General features: G+C 33.7%; 1 pseudogene; it reads left to right on the top strand.

The window, feature by feature from the left end:
- The first annotated feature begins 1802 nt into the window (after positions 1-1802).
- The window catches only part of LOC120150585, a 32125-nt pseudogene continuing 11963 nt past the window's right edge, over positions 1803-21964 (top strand).

Raw genomic sequence — 21964 nt, 5'->3', positions numbered from 1 at the left:
GAAAAGATAATGCTTTCAAGAGTTCATGGAAGAAGATATTGGTTACTATATAGATTTAGATTAGATGATGAAAATTTTGATCAATGATCAACGGACGATGAGAAATAGCATATCTAAAGATGAAATAGCCCAACAAATAATGAAATATTTCTTTTAAAAAACTATAAATTATTAAAAAGTCATTCACGTTATCTTCGTTGAAAATTTAGTTGAAAGTATATTATTTTTCAGAAAAAAGCAGAAGATATATTCCGTACAAAACAAAAGAAGGGGTGATGAACTCCATTTCATGTTGAATAAATAGGCTAATTCAAAGTCAAAAATAAATAAATAAAAATGAACGTAAGCTTTGGTAATCTGTCAATTTCAAAGTAAAACTATGATAATGATTGCAGACGCGAAGACTACGAACCAAGCTAAGCCAATAGTGGAAGGGACCCAAAGGGCCGGGTCCACGCGGTAGACCGCGTTTGAAAACCCTAAAATCCCATGTTTGTTGACCTATAAAGGGTAAACTATATAAATGATCATTTAAGTACGAGTAAGTTCTTGTTTTCATCATTAATATTTCAAACTATCGAGACGGTCATTAACATAATTATTTCATAGTCACAAAAGTCTAATGTGACTAACATTATTATTACCGTACTATCGAAACGATCATCAACATTATTCTTGTTTTCACCATTAACAAGCTAGTCACTCAGCTGTTAACAATTATTATAGTAGTTATAAAAGTCTGATAGGAATAGGAATAAGCGAAATTCGATTCAATTAAAATAATTATTTTTTTTAATTTTAAGTTATTTGAGTCAATTCAAATTATCGAATCTGTTTTCGAGTACGAGTCGAGTTGAGATTTGAAAATTTCTAGTCACTCGAAAAATCAAAATTTTAGCTGAATGTTTTGACAATTTTACGATTTAGTTCTTGAATATCTTATTCTTTTAATTTCTCATTCATTTTAAGTTCATTTTTTTAACAAATTTGAACCACATGCTCTTAAACTATCGTAGAGTACCTATGTACTTCCAATTTCTCCTTTTGGTAACAATTTTTCTAGTTTTTTAATTTGGTCCCTTAATTTTTCATGATTTCTTTATTTCTTCAATTTATCCTTCATTTTAAGTAAGTTTTTGACCAAATTTGAACCACATGCTCTTATACCACTTTAGAATGACTATGCAACTTCAATTCCTATTTTCACTAAAAATGTACTCTTTTTAAATTTAGTCCCTTAACTTTGAATTTTACTCAATTTAATCTTTTGATCACAATTGTTTGCAAATTTTTTCTTCCCATCAATTCTTTGTCTCCTTTATACTTTCATATATACTTTATCCTCAAAATATCTTCTTTAAAATATAATATTATAAATATAATTTTAAATTATATTTAATATATTAAATAACATTATAGTGCAAAAAGAATTTAAATAAATAAATAAATATATATATATTATGGTTAGAGAAAGTCGAAAAAATAGAATCAATCCGTACCATTATACTATAAATTATTACAATTAAATTTGTATAAAAACTTGAACAACTCAACTCAACTCAAATTTCTTAAACTCAATCAAAAAATTTCAAATTAAGTTCGAGTCATAAAATACGAATCATCAACTCAAAATTTTTTAACTCGAATAAATCAAATACTCACCCTTAAATGTAGCACATTTAGGCTGTTGAGTTGGCGGTGTTTGACCACGTTGGCACCTTTGATATTTGACTCTTACAAGAAAAACATAAATCTAGACGTAATCTTCCTGAAAAAGCATGGTGAAACTGGTAGTAGGGGACACAGCCAAGAACCAAGTCTCCATGAACCCTATTTGCAACGGCAGAAGGCTTATCGGTCGTCATTTCTTTGACTCTTCCATCCAAAGCGACGTCAAGCTCTGGCATTTTAAGGTCATTCCAGGCCCCGAAGATAAACCAATGATAGTAGTCTATTATAAAGAGAAACAATTTTAAGTAGAGGAGGTTTCGTCCATGGTGTTGAACAAGATGAAGGAATTCGCCGAAGCTTTTCTGGGTCATCTGGTGAAGAACGCAGTGGTTACGGTTCCCGCTTATTTCAACGATTCGCTAAGGCAAGCGACGAAGGATGCAGGAGCTATTTCGAGGTTTAATGTAATGAGAATTATCAATGAGCCAACGGTGGTGGTACTTTTGGACGTTTCGTTGTTGACGATCAAAGAAGGGATCTTCGAAGTTAAGGTTACCACCGGCGATGCTCATCTTGGCGGTGAAGATTTCGATAACAGGTTGGTTAACCATTCTGTCGTTGAATTCAGAAGTAAGAACAAGAAAGAAATTCAAAACTTTGAGAAGGTTAAGTGTAGAAACGGTTTTTTCCTTAAGAGTGAGATTTTAAAAATCACACCATTTTTTAATTTACCTCTTAATTGATTGATTTTTAATTAAAAAGTAAATGTGATTTAAAAAAAATCTCTCGTTTCGAAAAATTTAAAATTTTCCTTTACGATAGAAAAATACAATTCAAGGAGTCGTTACCAATATTTGATTAGGGTGTGATTGGGCACCAAAAAATGTTTTGTCATTTTAAATAAAAATTAATTTTAATTAAAACAACAAATTGAGGTGTGCTTTACCAAAAAATGAGTTCGGAAGTCGGTTACGCGTGGGGAAGGATTAGCACCCCCACAACGCCCTAAATCGGTACCTATTCGATTAATTAATGTCTTTGCAATGAAATTTAAAAATTCAAACTTAATTTAATTTTTGATCCCATAAAACAACAAAATGTGAATTTTAAAAAAATTATAATATTAAAAAACACCAAAATAGATTAAATTAAAATTACAGAGCCTTGTTAGAAAAATGAAGAGTATCAATTGTTTAAAAACATCGAGACCAGATATTAGATGAGTTCTAACAATTTTTTCTCGAAAAATTTAAATAACCGAATATTTCTTTTTCTTTCGTTCCCAAATTTTAAATGATGAATCAATTTTTAGGTGTCACTGTTGAGATACACTTTTAATTTAAAATCGTCGAAAGTGACTCTCTAATGAGTTAAGACAAACCACTTAGAACAATTTTAAATTAAAAGGGTATTACCCTTAGTCAAATTATTTGAATCGAATCAAATTATGCTCATGGGGGATATCATACGAGTTATGCAATGGTATTCGAACAAGATATCATCAGACTAAAAAATGTTAAAACGTACGAAGGAAAATTATTACCATGTATAATAAATAAAACCCACATAATGATAAAACAAATATGCTTAGCAAGAACGTTACCACCTTACATGTGTCATAATATATAATACATGTGTGACTCGTGTCCACCAAACAACAAATATATATACATACACTTATGCACATATTACCATGGAGAAACGACATATGGCATAATAAAGACTCATAAGATATACATATATTGAGCACACATGGGTTTAAACAAATGAACAAAGGGTTAAACTCCTGTAATCAGTCCTTCAATCACATATAAAAAATGCAAAATAAATACATAAATATGCATGAAAAAAACATGATGGCCAAAATGAAAGGATAGGCAAAATCAGAATTAAAAGTTTAACTTAGTCAAGATCATATCATGGAGCATAAATACTGATATTTTAGGTACTAGCAGCGAAGTAAGCCCATAAATACACATGGGGCTAAATTAAAAGTTTTGAAAATAGAATCTCGAGTGTACAAACAATGGAAAACTCAAAATGACTACACTTAGGGACTAAAACAAAATGCTCAAAAATAGAGAGATAAATCTATAATTCAGAAAATATGAAAAGTGACTTAAAACTGGATTTTACCCTAAAGCTTCAGTGGCTAAAAATTAATTTACCCAAATGCTATAATATAAAACCTATTTTTCACTAAACCTAGACTAAACTTACGCCTAAACTCACTCACACAGTCGTTCTCTCCTCCTTCTTCCCCTCTCCCTTTCATCCTCGACCGAGAGCCCTAAGGGCTTGGACTCACAGCACAAACAATTTCCCCGGTGGCCACTTCTCGCTTCGGTTACCTACTGCGCCAACCAGGTAAAATATATTGCACCTAGGACTTGCTAAACCCTCACCATTGCTTCATTTCTCTCCCACAGCCGAGACTCCAAAGGCCTTAGAGTCTTCAACGGCCACCGCTTGAACTGCTGCAAATCACCCCCGCTAGAAACGCCGTAAATCAACCCTAGAATTAAACTCTAACTAACAAACCCCAAAATCCCCTCTTTCTCTGCTATAAATCCAAGAAGAAGAAAAATAAAAAATGCAACCCCCTATAAGACCTAGAGACACTCGACTACCGATACCCAACACCGACGACTAGCTCCTAATCCGGTGAGAAGAAATAAACTTTTCCTTTTAATTTTCTTATATTTTTTGGAACACTTTTAACCTCTATTTACTGTTTTTTCCTCTCATTCCTTAAGCTCTCGAATGGCGGCTGCTCAAAGAAACCCAGCGCTCACTAACACTCAACTAATCACCATATGATAGCTACAATGCAAATGAAAAAACAGAACCGAGCGAGGTAACGTAACTAACTCATCTTCTCTGTATGTTCACTTGTTTAGAAATAAAAACACTCATAGAAATTGCTAGAAATTGAAATCAAGATAGAAAGTACCAAGAGAATTGTTATTTTGCTTGCTATTGCTTTCTTGAAAAATGAGGATCGAGCCTCCTATTACAAATGTTATTCCCTCTTTCGAATATGGAAGCAGAGGATTTTTACACTATTGCCTTCATTTTTCTCTTTCCTTTTTTTCTGATCATGGACCCCGATGTTTTTATTTCTTTTTTCTTCACCTAATCCCTTTGTTTTTTCCTTTTTTCTTCGTTACTTTATTTGGTGAAATGTTGAGGGGTTTAGGTTAGATTTGTTTGACTTAGGCTTAATTTTCGGTGATTAGCAGGTTGATGACGATGGTACGGACAAAATGAGCATCTACAGTTGCCCCTCTTTGCTCATTGTCATGCAACGAGAATAGAGCAAAAATCAAAGGATGGTCGAGTTTGTCCGGTCATGAGAACTTCAAAAGATTAAACCGCTCCATTATAGCTCCATGATAAGAGAGAAAATCTTCGGAAAACATGTCTGCTCCCTATTCTTTTAGAGAGTATAAGACTTGAAAAATATTCGACATACAGGTCCGCTCCCTATTCTTTCAGGGAGTATAGAACTCGAACAATCTTCTAAAAACGGGTTCGCTCCCTATTACTTCAGGCAGTATAGAACTCGAACAATCTTCTAAAAACGGGTTCACTCCCTATTGCTTCTGGGAGTAAAGAACTCGAACAATCTTCTAAAAACGGGTTCGCTCCCTATTGCTTCAGGGAGTATAGAACTTGAACAATCTTCTAAAAATGGGTTCGCTCCCTATTGCTTCAGGGAATATAGAACTCAAACAATCTTTTGAAAACGGGTTCACTCCCTATTCTTTTAGGGAGTATAGAACTCAAACAATCTTCTGAAAACGGGTTCGCTCCCTATTCTTTCAGGGAGTATAGAACACGAACAATCTTCTGAAAACGTGTCTGATCCCTATTCTTTTAGGGAGTATAAGACTCGAACGATCTTCAACCAACGTGTCTGCTCCCTATTCTTTCAGGGAGTATAAGACTCGAACAATCTTCAGCAAACGTGTCTGCTCCCTATTCTCTCAAGGAGTATAAGACTCGAACAATCTTCATAAAATGATTATGCTTCATTATTCTTCCATAAAGGCTTAAGATGATTTGCTTAACTACTCTTCCGTGAAGGCTTAAGATGACTTGCTTCACTACTCTTCCGTGAAGGCTTAAGATTGACTGGCTTCGAAGGTCGAGCCTTAACTCGAATGCCATTTGAACCTCTCCCTTCTTGGGACTTTGAATTGGTTAATGACTCCTCGTTTGATTTTCCCCAATCTCACGTGTGCATGTCCTTTTAATCAATTGATATGCTTCTTTGTACCTGAGAATCTTTGTTTTTTCTCCTACATCTGATGGTCGTCACTACAAAGTAATGTTTCTTCTATGGATTAGACCTCTCTGTTCTTCAGGGTATGCCTCTTTAAACATAATTCCTTGCGTTTGAGGTTTGAAATCTTCCTTTCAACTTGTCGGGCTTTTGACATCATGAATCTTCTTTTTTCACTTGAAGATTTGTCAAAACCATGTGTTTAAATGCAAATGCAATTAAATGTAATGCATTTTATTTCATGCAAATGATGTTCTTATAAATGCATAAATGTTGAATCAATCTTCATTTGACTCCAAAGTGGCGAGTTCGGTCTTCTTCCACTTGATCATTTCTTCTCAGGGTTTACTCAGATATCAATGTAGCAACTCATAATTTTAAGCTTGCAACTTCTGAAGATCTACCCAATCATCTTGTGGTCTTTGTTTTCTATCTTCATTTCGGAGAAAGCGTTTTCTCTCTCAACTTCTTGCTATGGTCAGAAATATGACTGTGTTGTCCCATTTCTAGAGACTATGTATATGACTACGTCAAACTCCACAAAGATCAATGGGATAACAACATCTATTCTGATTTGACTCTTGAAACACATCACAAGGAGGATCTATCCTAATTTTTCATGTCGCCACATCTAACCAGATACCCAATAAGGCTTTTTGATGTCATATCATGTCGAGAGGTTTAAAAACAACCCATCATTCAACCTTAGTTGGTTCTACTAGTTTTTTGTTGTTTATAATTCCTTCGTCATTTTCGTGGAAAGAAATCTTCATCATTTCTCATTTTTAACCTTGGGGTTGTAGAAACAACCTTCATCTCGGGTAATGGAAATAACACATGATCGCAACCATATTTACTGGTTTGTAAAACATTTGACAACACATTCATCTTTTACTATGGCTTCTGCCAATATCTTTCAACCAGAGAAGCTCTTTGAATAGCGTTCAGAGTTTTTGTATGGTATTACAAGGATACCAGAACTCAGTGGAAATTAAAGTGGAATGTTTTGGCACGCCAACATTAACGTATATGAAATCACCAGAGTAATGCAACTGATGATGGACAAAATGATCATATACAGTAAACTCCACTGTCATTGTTTCACCATTTTCATTCTTCATACATTTATATCCCATTTGAACTATTTGTTCAATTCAATTATCTCTACCTTGGATAACATGGGTTTCTAAAAATGTCTCACATTAATACTTATAGCTAAAACAGGCCTTCACTAGTGCCTCAACATTATCTTATACTGTTACGGACCTTCAAAATATCCCAACATTTCAAATTATAAGGCTCATTCTCAATATCTTCTTAGTCTAAATCTCGTCATCTCAATATGGTTTGGGTTACTGGTCATGCCCCAATATGGGTTCTCATGGCTCCCTTCATGCCCAAAATATCTTAATCTTAAATGGTCTCAATCTGGTGTCACTAAACAAGAGTGTTTTTAAATAGCTTAAGGGCTTCTCTTCATGTTGCTATGGACACTTAAGAAGTGATCCACCATTCTAACATAATGTATTGCATTTTGTTATGAGTTGGGATATGTATGCCCCTCTCTTTAAATAAATCGATCATCTTATTCTTGACTGGTCGCACTCTTTCATTTTTGCTATGCACTAGGATATACGCCCCTTTCCCATAGGGTGATCATTTTCTTGATAGATTGCTGACAATGTCACAAAGGAGTGATATAAGCTCTATTCCTCAGTCCTTCTGATCTCTCGGACTATTTGCTTTCAACATTGTGGAATGCTTCATTATTCTAACATCGCTTATTCTTTCTTCAATAGATGCAAAAAGAGACTCACCAGCTTCAAGGTCCTTTCACATTTGAGATTGTCCTGTTTGAAAATATTTTTTCATTTCTCTTATTTTTGGGATCAGAGAATGAAAGAATTTTATAAAACATTGTTTCTCAATTCAGGCTCACAATCAAATCAAATCATAAACATGAGTTCACAGAATATCAAAAGAATCAATAACCCTTTAATGTTTTCAGAGTTATAACTCTTTGACAAGTGTAAAAAATTGAGGGGTTGGCTTCAGGTTTGCTTCATATTTTCTAAGGTTTCGGCCACCAAAATTTATTTCTTTCTCGATCCTTGTGAACATTGTAATTTTCCTTTATCAGGCTAGCTGAATCTTATCCATAAAGTCGGGATATTTAACCAATTGTTCTAGAGGGACAGTTCAAGCTTTATTGTATATATATAATATAATCACCTTTATCAGGCTAGCTGAATTCTATCCATAAAGCCGAAGCGTTTAACCAATTGCTCTAGAGGGACAGCTCAAGCTTTATTGAATACATATAATATTATAATCTAGGTATACGAATCCAATTTCTTAAGCTTGTCAAGAAGAACCTGTCATAGTCTAGGTGTTGTTGAAAGTCAGAAAATCTCATCCTTAGAATTCAATTTCCAAGCAACTAACCTAAACTAGATTCACCTACTCGACTATTCCATCTGTAAAGATCATAATCATCATTGAACGTCATCAACAAAAGTGTGGTGTATTCAGTTTTGTAACATCATACACAAGAGATGTCCCATGTTGTCCGCTCCTGTGCATACCTAAATACCAAGCCTATTGTTCATTCCCTTATGATGGGAGAATGCTATATCGATCCCTGCAATAGAAAAGTATGGTGTTTGATTGTATCTTCTGGGGGTAAGGTCAAGGTCCTTTTTTTATCTGGTTTTAATCTTGTCATTTTGTCAAAGATTTATAACTCTAATCATTTAAAGATTTTTTAATTCAGTTGATATTCAAAGAATTTCAAGATTGCAAATTTGATTCAATGCTCACCATCTTTAAAGTAACATAAATTCATTTAAATATCATTACAAAAAAAAAGATGAGAAAGTAAAAAAAAACAAGTTCAAACAAGATGCTGCAAATGGAAAATGTGATTGCGGTGGAGCACAACCTTCACTTGTTCAGCTAGAATGCCTTTTTTTCCCTAGAATGATGGGTGCCCAGTTGGATTAGGGTCTTTATCCTCACTTGCTCCCCATTTCTCGATCATTTCTCTTGTCAGAACTCCCTTGTCAACGAGCTTTTCTATCTCTTCCATCAATGGTATGCACTTGTCAGTGTGATGACCCAATGCCCCCAGATGAAAATCGTAAGCACTATTCGGGTCATAGCCATAAGCGGATGGGCTAGTCTTCATTCTTAAAAGCCTTGGAGTGAGGTATTGATTCTTGATTAAAGGGGATAGCAAGTCATAAATGGGTACTTGAAAAACCTTGAGCGTCGTATTTTCCCAAGACATCTTTTGCGGCCAGTCTCAGATTACCTCTCCTTTGACATTTTTCTCGTCACTTCCCACCTCTATCTTCTTTTTTAGCGTCAGAGAAGTCTCGAGAGTTGAGTCCTTTATCTCTACCTCACATACCTCGCTTTCCTTGATTTTGCTATTCTCCCTTTCAACACTCTTTTCTGTATGTACTTCACTTGTTTTGACCCCATCAACTCCATTCCGGGGGTTGACTCTAAACTGTTTAACTGAAATATACTGATCGTTAACATCCACCTCTATAACTCCATGAGCCAAAAGATCTCGGACTTGTCGCTTGAAGTTACTACAATTCTCGATTGAGTGTTCTCGGGCTCCGGCGTGATATTCACAAGAAACTTTCTCATTATACCAACTCGGATAAAGGGGGCAGTAGAGGCTTAGCCAGACGTGGGACAATAAGTTGGGCTTGGAGCAACTTGGGATATATATGGCTGTACGAAATCTCTTTTGACCTCACTTTCTCATTGCCATTATTATAACCATATTGAAGACCTTGTGACTGATCACTGAAACGTTTGCTTTGAAGGTTTAACGTTTGACTAGCATTTTGGGATAGACATTGGTTTGCATATATCCCTTCATCGATAAATTTTGAGCTTCCGGGGAGCTTAGGTTTTCCATTTTTAAAGCATAACAACCCTTTCGTAATGAGGTTTTGAACTTTTAATCTCAGGTTAGTACAACTTTCCGTGGAGTGGCTAAACTCTCCAGAATGATAGCCGCATGAATTTTTGACACCTTGTCAGTCTGGATGCAAATAAGTATTAGGCCTTGGAGGAATAGGCGTTAGGAGTCCACTTTCAAAGAGAAATGATAACAAGTCTGAATATGAGATTGGAATCAGAATGAGAGGTATCATCTTCTTTCTCTTTCTATTCTTTTTAGCCTTCTTTAGTGGTATTTGAATTTCCTCTATGCATCTCTTCTTTGAGTCAGGCTCATCTTTCGTGTTAGAAGTTTCACCCTTAACTTATGTTTTTCCCAGTATGATCTCTGTAGCATTTTCTGGAATCTTACCTGATTTTTGGAGTTGACTTGAATTACCATATTCCCTAACAGGTTCTTGATCATTTGTTGTCATCACATTGGCTGCACCACTAACATTCATATTCTCACTCGAAGTCTTCTTTTTTTCTTGCATAATAGGGTCCTCTAATGATTTATCCCCATATATTACTGTAATCATCATGCTCATCAACTTAGATATTTGTTCCTTGGACTCAACTTGGAACTTTCTTGCTTCATCCATCATTTCTTGTTGGGTCTTTATGAGTTGCTCCCGAATTCTCTCAATCCTACCAATACGCACTAATATCTCATTCATTGATTTCTATCTTTCCAGAAATACACTCCGGGTAACTTTAATTTGCTTTCAGAGCTTCTGTCACAATATCTTTCATGAGTTACTCTCACGTTTTCATGATTGATGCATGTAAAAATGCTTAAATTAAAGTAATGCGAATGCAAATGTGGATGCCAAATGCAAATATAAAAGGTATTAATTCCAAAAGTGACCACCATAGAACAACCTTCATTTAGACAACAAGATTTCATTACACCATGTAGTTAAAATACAATTGTGATTCTTCATTTCTTCATTTCCTTGAGTCGTACTCTTCATGGAATCCAACATTGTACCCAAAGTTGTCGGTGTATCTTATCACCTTTGATGACGTCGGATGTCCTTAAATTGAATCTTGAGATCTCCATTTTTACTTTCAATGCAAAGTGGTATTCATGTCTTTATGGAGGGTCTTCTCGTCCTTGGTAAGACTATATCTATCTTCTGATGGAACATCTTGGCCTTTGCTCCTTTAAAGGAAATCTTCAATCAGTTTCATATTTCTTCATTCATCGGATGTCCTTCTTCGTGGATCATTTGAACATCTTTGGATCTCCCGGTTTTGACTACATGGTTGAGAATTTCTTGTCTCGATATGACCAGCCTTCTTATTAGTCAATCACTTGCGAATTAACACCTTTGAATGATATGAATATGCAAATGCAATAAAATCACAATAAAATAGACACAGAATAAAATTGGGTAAGTACATATAAGATAAACAACAAGATAATAAGTATCGTAAACATCAAATAAAACTTACCCTCATATGTTGGCTACCCAATCATGCTTTAGTAGATCATACCCAACATGATATCTACCCGCATGCTTTGTCATTCACAAAAAAAACCTAACCACATTTTTTCTAGTTCACAGGTTTCGTACGGAAATATAAAACCTAATTGCATACTTTTCTAGTTCTCATACTTCTTGCAAAAATAAATAAATTCGAGGAAAAGGTTAAAATGAGTTTCCCCTTTTTGGCTTTTGAATAATCGCGGACAGAGATTCAGTATAAGACGGGAAGAGTTTTGGTATCACTAACAGGGCCCTCGAATTGTCCTTTTTTGGTGCCCCCTTGGGCTTGCCAAACCCTCGATCCTCACCCATTATAGGCTTAAAACATATCGAGTTCAATTCGAGAGGATATATTTCCCCATGTCTATGCGAGGAAACTCAATGTTTCACTCATAAACATGAGGCATATGTACCCTAGAGGTTACTTTCTAAAGCTCATGCGGAGAAAAATATTTTTTCTCACGTAAGTGTAGCGTTCACCTCTACCTAACGAGACAGAGCATAGTTAGAAGGCTCTAAATATCGAAAGGTTATAGCGATAGTGAGGGGAAACTCATAATCCTTTACCTCGATCCAAGAAAAACAACAGACTAAAGTAAAGGTCAGAAAACTGAAACATGTAAATCACACGTTAGTACAACTATTTATTTGCTAATCAAATTACAAATTAAAATGTAAACAAAAAAATTTAAAAAAAATAAGGGATCGAAAACCAAATTAGAATGAACTTATAACTTTCATTTGCAAAGACAATTAATTAATCGACTATCGGCATGACTCTCTATAAAAAAGTCCCCAACGGAGTCTCCATGTAACATCCTCAATACCGGGTTAGTGACCAAAGTGTGAAATTTTAAAATTTCAGTGACCAAATTAAATAAATTGAAAAGTTCATGAATTAATTGAAAGATTTTGGTGTATGATGATTTAGCAAAGGAAGGATAAAGAAAGGGGTAAATGGGTCATTGAACAAGGGGTAATGATTAAATAATTAAATAATAATTATTGGGTATTTTAATACCCATGTGGAGCATATGTTCTGGAAAATCAAGTTTCCAGACTTATCTTCTTCTCTCTTCTTCTCACAACCGTGAAGCACCCCAAGCAAAGGTGAGTTTCTTTGTTAGCTGATTTTTTGTTGATTTTAAGAGTGGGTTTTGATCCTTAGGTGATACTTAAGCTTAAGGAAAGCTTAAGTTGTCTTATAATCAAAAGATGAAGAAGTTATGAGAGATTAAAGATAAGAAGTTTCTATATGAATTTCTGAAAAAAGAGTTGATAAAAGAACTTTAAGATGGAATTTGACATGTCATCAGCTAGATTAAGAGATATAAAGTGATAGAATTAGATTTAGAACATCTTGAAATTTTGGTTTGATTATTGATTTCCATATGAAAGATGGGATTTTGAGGTTAAGGAGGCATTGAATGAGTAAAAATTAGTTTAAGTATATGTACTTGAGTTAAGAATAAAAAAGGGAATGAAACATGAAGAATTTAAGCTGAGAATGATGAATTTTCAGGATTAAAATATGATTTCTGGGCAAGGTGTATCGGTACACATTCAATATGTACCGATACACTCTTAAATGAAGAAACATCGAATGCAATAAGCGTATCGATATACAGGTAGTGTACCGATACACCAGTGAAGGGATGTATTAATACACTATAGTGTGTATCGATACACTTCAAAGAGAAAATGGAATTATGATTTAAAATATTTAGGGATTTTATATGATATAAAGTAAGATAAGATAAATGACTTAGCCGCAAGTTATATTATGAATCAGTGATATAATAATAGAATATAAATGATGTCATAAGAACTATGTGTTATATGATATAAGATATTATATGACTAAGTGAATGTGAATATGGATCATATGAAAATGCTCTATATGGAAATGAACCATGTGTCTCTATGAGTATGGGGAAATAGGTGATGTGCTTACATGATTAGAAGATAGGAAATAGGACATGAGATATATGAAGAGAAAGTATATGTGATGTATTCATGAACATATGTGTTCAAAACATTTTGAAGTTTCGATATAACAAATTAAGTGTTAATGAATTTTAAGATTTTATATTGAATTTTAAATTATATATTCGATTAAATTATTCGAATATCAAAATATTACTCCAAGTTTTTAAAATGTCAATTTCAATCCTTACTCAAGTGTAAAATTATGTTTTAATCTTAAAATATCTTTTTAAATAAATTTTACAAAGTATTTCAAGCCTTAATCGAGCCAAAAATCTTTTCTTTTTAAAAAGGGCATCAAGAAAAACCAGATTGCCCAGAGGGTACAGATACCCCCCAGGGGGTACCGATTCCCCCTGAAAGGTTTGGCTCCGAGAAATAACAGATTACTCGGAGGGTACCGATTCCCCCTAGGGAGGTACCGATTCCCCCCATCATAACGGTCGAAATATTTGAATTTTACACTACAGGAACCGATTTCCTATGAGGGGGTACCGATTCCCCCCACGCTCCAAGCTGTTTTATTAATTGATTTTCACACTACAACAGCTCTAACATCACCCAAATGGTTCCCAACGGCTAGAATCATCTCAAGGTGTATTTAAACAAGTTCTGAAGTTATTGATCAAGAAGAAATCATTGAGAAACAAGAGAGAAAGCATCAAACACCAAGTTTGTGCAATTCAAGCCAATTTTTCCTTCAATATTCATTTTGCTTTCAATAACACAATTTGTGCTCATTTGTAATCATCTTTGAGTGTTCTTTTCTTGTTCTAGAATTGTGCAAGCATCTTACCTTGTGAGGTTTTCTTGTAAGTTTGCAAATTTGTGTATTTCTCTTTGGGAGAGAGTGTTCTCAAGAATTTGGGTATAATTCTTGAGGGAGTTGTAAGGTTACTCTTTGTCCTCAAAAGAAAGAACAAATTAGTGAATTTGTTGGAAAATCCTTATTATGGATAACTAAGGTAGTGGACGTAGACTTTGGTTGAGAAATTCGAACCACTCTAAATCACTGTGCAAATATTTTTAATTTTCTGCAAAGGCTTCCCCCAAAATTTTAATTGCCAATTCACCCCCTCTTGGCTATTTCGTCGATCGATTAAATTAATAATTGGTATCAGAGCTTGACTCATTTGAAGGTTTAATCGCCTCTTGAGTAGATCCGGGAAGAGTTAAATCGATAAAAATGACGTCCACTTCTGGTTCATTCTCCATGGAAGAATCCAAACCAATTAACGTGTCTCCACACTTCAATGGAATAAATTATCATCGTTGGAAGAGGTTTATGATGATATTTATCCAAGCATTTGATATGGAAGCTTGGATGATAATCAAGAAAGGATATTCCTCTCCTACTAAGAAGACAAAGAAGTGGAGCAATTAAGAACGGAAGGAAGCTCAACAAAACACAAAGGCTATGCACATGTTTTGTTGTGTAATTGATCCTAATGTATATAAAGGAGTTTCTTCTTGTCCAAGTGCCATGGAAATATGGGATAAGCTTGAGGAGATCTATAGAGACGAGGAAGAAGAAGAACTAATAAAGGTGATGTCTCTATTAGCTCTCACAGAGCCAAGGGTATCTTCTGACTCAAATAAATTAAATTCAAAATCTTTTAGTGAGTTACAAGATGCTTATGATGAATTATTTTCGGAGTTTGAGACCATGAACTCCAAATATAATAAATTAATTTCTAAATTTATAGCTAAACATGATCTTCTTTTGAAAGCTAAAACAGATTTAGAAAATCAAAATGAAATGTTGAGAAAGGAGTTAGAGCTTTCAAAAATGAAATCTGAAAACTTTGAAAGTGAAATTTTCAATTTAAACAAACTTCTTCTAGAAACTAAAATAGATTTTGAAAATCAAAACGAAATATTGAAGAATGATTTAGAGCTTTCAAAAATAAAAATTGAAAGTATGGAAAAAGAAAATTTCGATTTCGAAGTTAAGCTTGAACGCTTAACAAAAGAAAAAGAGATCATTTTAAATAATTTATCTAGTTCAATAATGACAATATGCTCACATTGTCATTATCATGGTTATAAGGAACATACTTGTCCTTTAAATAAAGGAAAACGATTTAAAATTAGACAAGTATGGATTCCCAAGGGAACAAGGGGGCATTGAAACTAACGCTAAATGATCCAAAGAAATTTGGATACCAAAATCTACTTAAATGTCTCTTGTACGTGTGTAGGAGCAAATTGTGATGAAAGTAGATATATTCAAATGCTCTAGCCACACATGAAGAAGGAATGGGTAATCTCTAAATTTAATGTTATAATTATTTGATTGCTCATTTTGTATATGCATGTATGAGTTTTTAATCTTAAATAATTATGTTTTATCTCATGTATGTTGAAAAATGATTTATGATGAACAATTTGAATTTTCAGTATTTTTTCATAAATTTAGTTCATCATAATAAAATTTAGTCAAATATTTTTAAAATGTAATTGATATCTCTCTAATCATTGATATGAATTTTTCAAACAATTTGATTTTTGACCTTAAATTTTGTTTTAATGTTTATGCAAGTAATTTCAAAGTATTAATGATATCTCAAAATTGATATCAATCTTTAATGCATAACATTTTTGTGAAACTTTATGCATATGCTTTTAATCTCGATAATCAGTATTGCATAATGTTTTATATGTGAATGGGTTAAAGCATAATCTTTTGAATAATGAATTTGACAAAAGATACAATGTCTTATTTTTATAATTAAATGTTTGCAAAATTGTTTGACATTGCATCTATTTCGATTATGCTTATTGGTCATAAATAGAAAATATTTACATGATGCATTTATATTCCATTAATATGACTATGTTGTACCTAGTTACTAAGGATGAACATGATAGTTGGTTATGACATAGGAGACTAGGACATGCTAGCATGAGTGTTTTGCAACAATTAATTCAAGGAGATTTCTAAAATTTGATAATGATAAAACCTGTGATGCTTGCGCTAAAGGAAAACAAAAGCGAGTTTCTTTAAAATCCATTAATGACATATCAACTAGCAGAGTATTACAATTGATCCATTTAGATCTTTTTGGGCCATCTAGAACTACTAGCTTGGGTGGAAAACAATATGCATTTGTCTTGGTAGATGACTATTCTAGATATACTTGGGTTCTATTCTTAAGTACAAAAGATGAAGCATTAGAAAAATTCATCACGTTTTCAAAAGTAATCCAAAACGAAAAAGGTTACTCTATAACTAGTGTTAGGAGTGATCATGGAACTGAATTTGAAAATCTTGGATTCACTGAATTTTGTAATTCTAATGATATTAGCCATAATTTTTCAACACCTAGAACTCCTCAACAAAATGGAGTTGTTGAGAGGAAAAATCGAACTTTAGAACAAATGGCTAGAACCATGCTTTGTGAAAACAATTTGCCAAAATATTTTTGGGCGGAAGCCAGAAATACCGCTTGTTATGTTGTAAATCGAGTAATGATTAGGCCAATTTTAAAGAAAACTCCATATGAAATTTTCAAAAATAAAAAACCTAACATTAGCTATTTTCATCCTCTTGGATGTAAATGTTTTGTTTTAAACAACGGTAAAGAAAACCTTGGCAAATTTGATGCTAAAAGTGATGAAGGAATTTTTCTGGGTTATTCCTTAAATTCTAAAGCTTATCGAGTATTTAATAAAAGAACTTTAGTCGTAGAAGAGTCTATACATGTTGTTTTCGATGATAATCTCCTTCCGAGGAAGGATTCTTGTGTTGATGATGATGTAGGTATTATACAAGCAAATGACGTTAGACATGACGATGAAGAACCATCATCAAAGGAAGAAACGAAAGATGAGGAAACTCATGATCCTCTCGAGAATCCAACCATTGAAGAAAGGGAAGTATCTTATCCAAGAGAGTACAACTATGTCAAGGATAGTGAAATTATATGTGATCCATCCAAAGAGGTAACAACTCGATCTTCTCTTAGAAATATTTGTAATTATGTTGCATTTATTTCATGCATAGAGCCTAAGAACATTAAAGAAACATTAAATGATGAACATTGGATTATGGCTATGCAAGAAGAGTTAAATCAATTTGAGAGAAGTAAAGTATGGACATTAGTTGAAAGGCCTAGTAATAAATCTACTGTAGGTACTAGATGGGTATTTAGAAATAAGCTAGACGAAAGTGGTAATATAGTGAGAAACAAGGCTAGACTTGTTGCTCAAGGCTATACTCAAGAAAAAGGATTAGACTATGATGAAACATATGCTCCCGTAGCTAGGATTGAAGCAATTAGAATGTTATTAGCATTTGCATGTTTCAATGAATTTATATTATATCAAATGGATGTTAAAAGTGCATTTTTAAATGGTTTTATAAAAGAAGAAGTGTATGTGGAACAACCTCCAGTTTTGAATCCAGTTTTGAAGATTCAAAATTTCCATATCATGTTTTTAAATTGACTAAAGTGCTTTATGGTTTAAAACAAGTTCCTACAGCTTGGTATGAAAGATTATCAAACTTTTTAATTGAAAAAGTTTTTTTTCAAAAAGGAAGGTTGACACTACATTGTTTTTTAAAGCATAATGGTAAAGATTTATTAGTTGTTCAAATCTATGTTGATGATATAATATTTGGTTCTACTAATGATGCTCTTTGCCAAGAATTTTCTAAGCTAACGCAGAGTGAATTCGAGATGAGCATGATGGGGAGCTCTCATTTTTCTTGGGACTCCAAACCAAGCAAAGAAAAGATGGCATTTTCATCAATAAAGCAAAGTACGTCAAGGATATGCTCAAGAAGTTTGGATTGGAAAATGGGAAACCTCATGCCACTCCAATGAGCTCGTATACAAAGCTTGACAAAGATAAAGGAGGTAAATGTGTGGATGTTAAATTATATAGATTCATGATTGGCTAATTGCTTTATCTAACCGCAAGTAGACCGGACATCATGTTTAATGTCTGTCTATGTGCTATATTTCAATCATGTCCTAAAGAATCACATTTACTAGCCGTTAAGAGGATCTTTAGATACCTTAAGGACACTCCTAGTTTAGGACTTTGGTATCCTAGAGACTCTAGTTTTAGCTTGCATGCCTTCTCTGATGCGGATTATGGAGGATGCAAATTAGATGGGAAAATCACCTCCGGTACTTGCCAATTCCTTGGAAATATGTTGATTTCTTGGTTTTCAAAGAAACAAAATTGTGTTGCATTATCTACCACTGAAGCGGAATACATTTCAGCCGGTAGTTGTTGTGCACAAGTTTTATGGATGAAACAACAACTTTTTGATTATGGAATTGAAGTAGGTACCATTCCTATCAAGTGTGACAATACTAGTGCTATTTGTCTCACTAAAAATCTCATCCAACACTCTAGAACTAAGCACATTGAAATTAGACATCACTTCATTGTCACTAAGGAAGATATAGTTCTAGAATTTGTTGATATTTTGCACCAATTAGCAGATATTTTTACAAAACCTTTAGACAAAGAAAGATTTTGGACAATTAGGAGAGAATTAGGTTTAACTGACCTATCTTCACTTAGTGTTTAAAATGATTTTAGCACTTTTAATTAAGAGATGAACAATGCTTATAATTAACACTTTTAATTGCATTCTTGCTATTAGTTAGGGGGAGTTTATGATTCTTAGTGAAAATTAATTATATGTTCAAATAATGCTTAAAGATAGATTTGATTGATTGAACATGATTAATTTTCAATATATGAGTTGCCAATACTACTAGGGCTAATTAATTTAGCACTTTGAGTGTTTATACACAGATTTTTGAATTTTAGTGCAGGAGGAATCGATACCCCTTACAGGGGAACCGATTCCCCTTTGAATGGGTATCGATTCCCCCTTTAGGGAACCGATACCCTCCATGGGGTCTGGTTGTTAAATGCTCAAAATAGCATTTTCTCTCAAAACCCTCTCTTCTATCTCTTTCTCGCCGTTCTCTCTCTATCACCCCTAATCTCTACTTTGCCTAAAAACAACGATTTCAAGACGGATTTCACTCAGTTTTCAACTCCTAAACCTGCTAGCATCATTAATTTCATGCAAACAACATCAAAATCCACTCAATCTTTATTTTTCAAGGTAATTTTTCTAAACCCACTATTTTATTGATTTTGAACATAGGACTAGTTTTAATTAGTTCTAGGTTGAAATAGATATTGGGCATTGCTTAGATTTTGATTTAAAACTATAATCTACAGCTAATTTCATCAAAAACACAAGATTTTTTCAAAAATGTTTTAAATTTTCGTAATTAAAAAAAATGTTTTGAATTTTAAATTGTTGTTTTTGATTTAATTATGTTGTTTTTGAAAACTACATATTGATTTTCAAACATTGTTTTCAAAATTGCCCATTAGGATTATTTTAGAGAACCTTGAAATATTGAGGACTCATTTGAGTTTTGGGAATTGATTATATTGCACACATAAATTTTAAAATTGTAGGTTATCTATCCATTCTGATCTTTTAATCATGTCTCACAAACGCCCTAGGTCATCTACTAGTCGTTCAAACCGACCTTCAAACCCTCCTCCTATTCCACCTCAAAATCCAAATCCAATCGAACCAGTTATGACTATTCGTAATTCGTGCTTTTACGAACCTGGTCGTAGACAAGATCTCTACTATAGGTATTCTAATTATTTTGAGTCATACAAAATCCGGGAAGAACGTATCCCCTCACTTCAAGCCATGATAGATATGAATTTTAAATATCTTCCGACCCTCCAAAATTGGAAATTTGATAAATTGTTTCAGCTTATCGTTTATCACCAATTAGTCCGCATTTTCTATTCCAATACGGTTTGTGTCCAAAATGAGTCTCGTACTGTCACTGCTTCTATTCGGTCTTATCTTTTAGGCCAATTCATTCATATAGACTCCGACACAATCGCTACGACTTTTGGTCTTGATAACGTAGGTTTAGATAATGAAAAAGACATAGTGGCTATCAGTTATAAGTCTAAGTCTAGTGTGAGCACTTTAGTCGATCATCATGATCGTTTTCTTCATCTGATGATCTCTTGGTGGTTTAGGCCATCCGGAGATTGATACTCCAGACTTAGAACTTTAGATTTATGGTGGATACATTGTATCCAACATAACAAGAAAATAAATCTGCCACAGATCATCTTTGCTGAGTTAGTAGAAACTGTAAACCATATTGACAATCTAGTTTACGATTGTCTTCTAAGTAACCTATTTATCAAATCTAACCTTAGGGTCAAACTTGATGTGGCCATCCCCCTTAAGAACCCAACCAATCTTACAACCTTGAAGAAATCGGGATGGACCGGGAAAAAGACCAATGGGTTCGAGTCACCGAGAAAACATCGGGAGCTAGCTCTTCACAAGCTCCTCCATCAACGGCAGCGGACGATGATCCTGAGCTTGAACAACTTATGCAAGATATTGACAATCTCGTATCCGAGGATGAGCCGGCACAGCAAGAGGATCAAGTGCCTCCATACTTCCGATCGTTTATGGAGAATCTTGACATGAGGTTTGCATCCATCGAGTCGCATCTAACTGCTAACAACGAAGCGATGAATCATCGTTTCGACGCTATGGACGAAAGGGTCGATGCGCTTACACATGATGTGGCTAACATATGGGAACATTTATCACCTCCTGATCCACCGATGGACGATTAAGACTTGTTTCTTGCTTAGTTTTCTCTTAGGTTGATTTCGAACTTAGAATTGTTAAAAAAAATTGCTTGTTTTGGATTTGGTTGTTTGGATGTTTGGATTGTCTGAATGTTTGGATTGTTTGAATGTTTATTTTGGTTTAAATATTGAACTTAATATTTATTTTGGTTTCATTAATTCTTGCATCATTTACATTATTAGTTCAATTATGACCAATTACACATTTGATTATGAATATTGATTTTTGGAACTAATGGCTATTCTTTCTCTTGATTGTGATCTAAGCAGCTTAAGCTATATCTAATTATAATCAAATGGCAAAAACTTGTTTTATAAACTTTTTAGAGTCTTTTTTTATTGAACAAAAAGGGGGATAAGTGTTAGAGTAAGGGGGAGTAATTTTTCAAACTTGATTTCAAAAATAATTTTCAATTAGAAAATCTTAAAATTACTAAAATGTTTTGTTATATAAAAAAGAGGGAGATTTTTTAAAACATTTTGATGTTTCGATATAACAAATTAAGTGTTAATGAATTTTAAGATTTTATATTGAATTTTAAATTATATATTCGATTAAATTATTCGAATATCAAAATATTACTCCAAGTTTTTCAAATGTCAATTTCAATCCTTACTCAAGTGTAAAATTATGTTTTGATCTTAAAATATCTTTATAAACAAATTTTACAAAGTATTTCGAGCCTTAATCGAGCTAAAAATCTTTTCTTTTTAAAAAGGGCATCAAGAAAGACCAGATTGCCCAGAGGGTACAGATACCCCCCAAGGGGTACCGATTCCCCCTGAAAGGTTTGGCTCCGAGAAATAACAAATTACTCGGAGGGTACCGATTCCCCCTAGGTAGGTACCGATTCCCCCCATCATAACGGTCGAAATA

The sequence above is a fragment of the Hibiscus syriacus genome, unplaced genomic scaffold (genome assembly GCF_006381635.1).
Source record: "Hibiscus syriacus cultivar Baekdansim isolate YM2019G1 unplaced genomic scaffold, ASM638163v2 tig00111022_pilon, whole genome shotgun sequence".
Classification (NCBI taxonomy): Eukaryota; Viridiplantae; Streptophyta; class Magnoliopsida; order Malvales; family Malvaceae; genus Hibiscus; species Hibiscus syriacus.
This window is presented reverse-complemented; position numbering and strand designations above follow the sequence as displayed.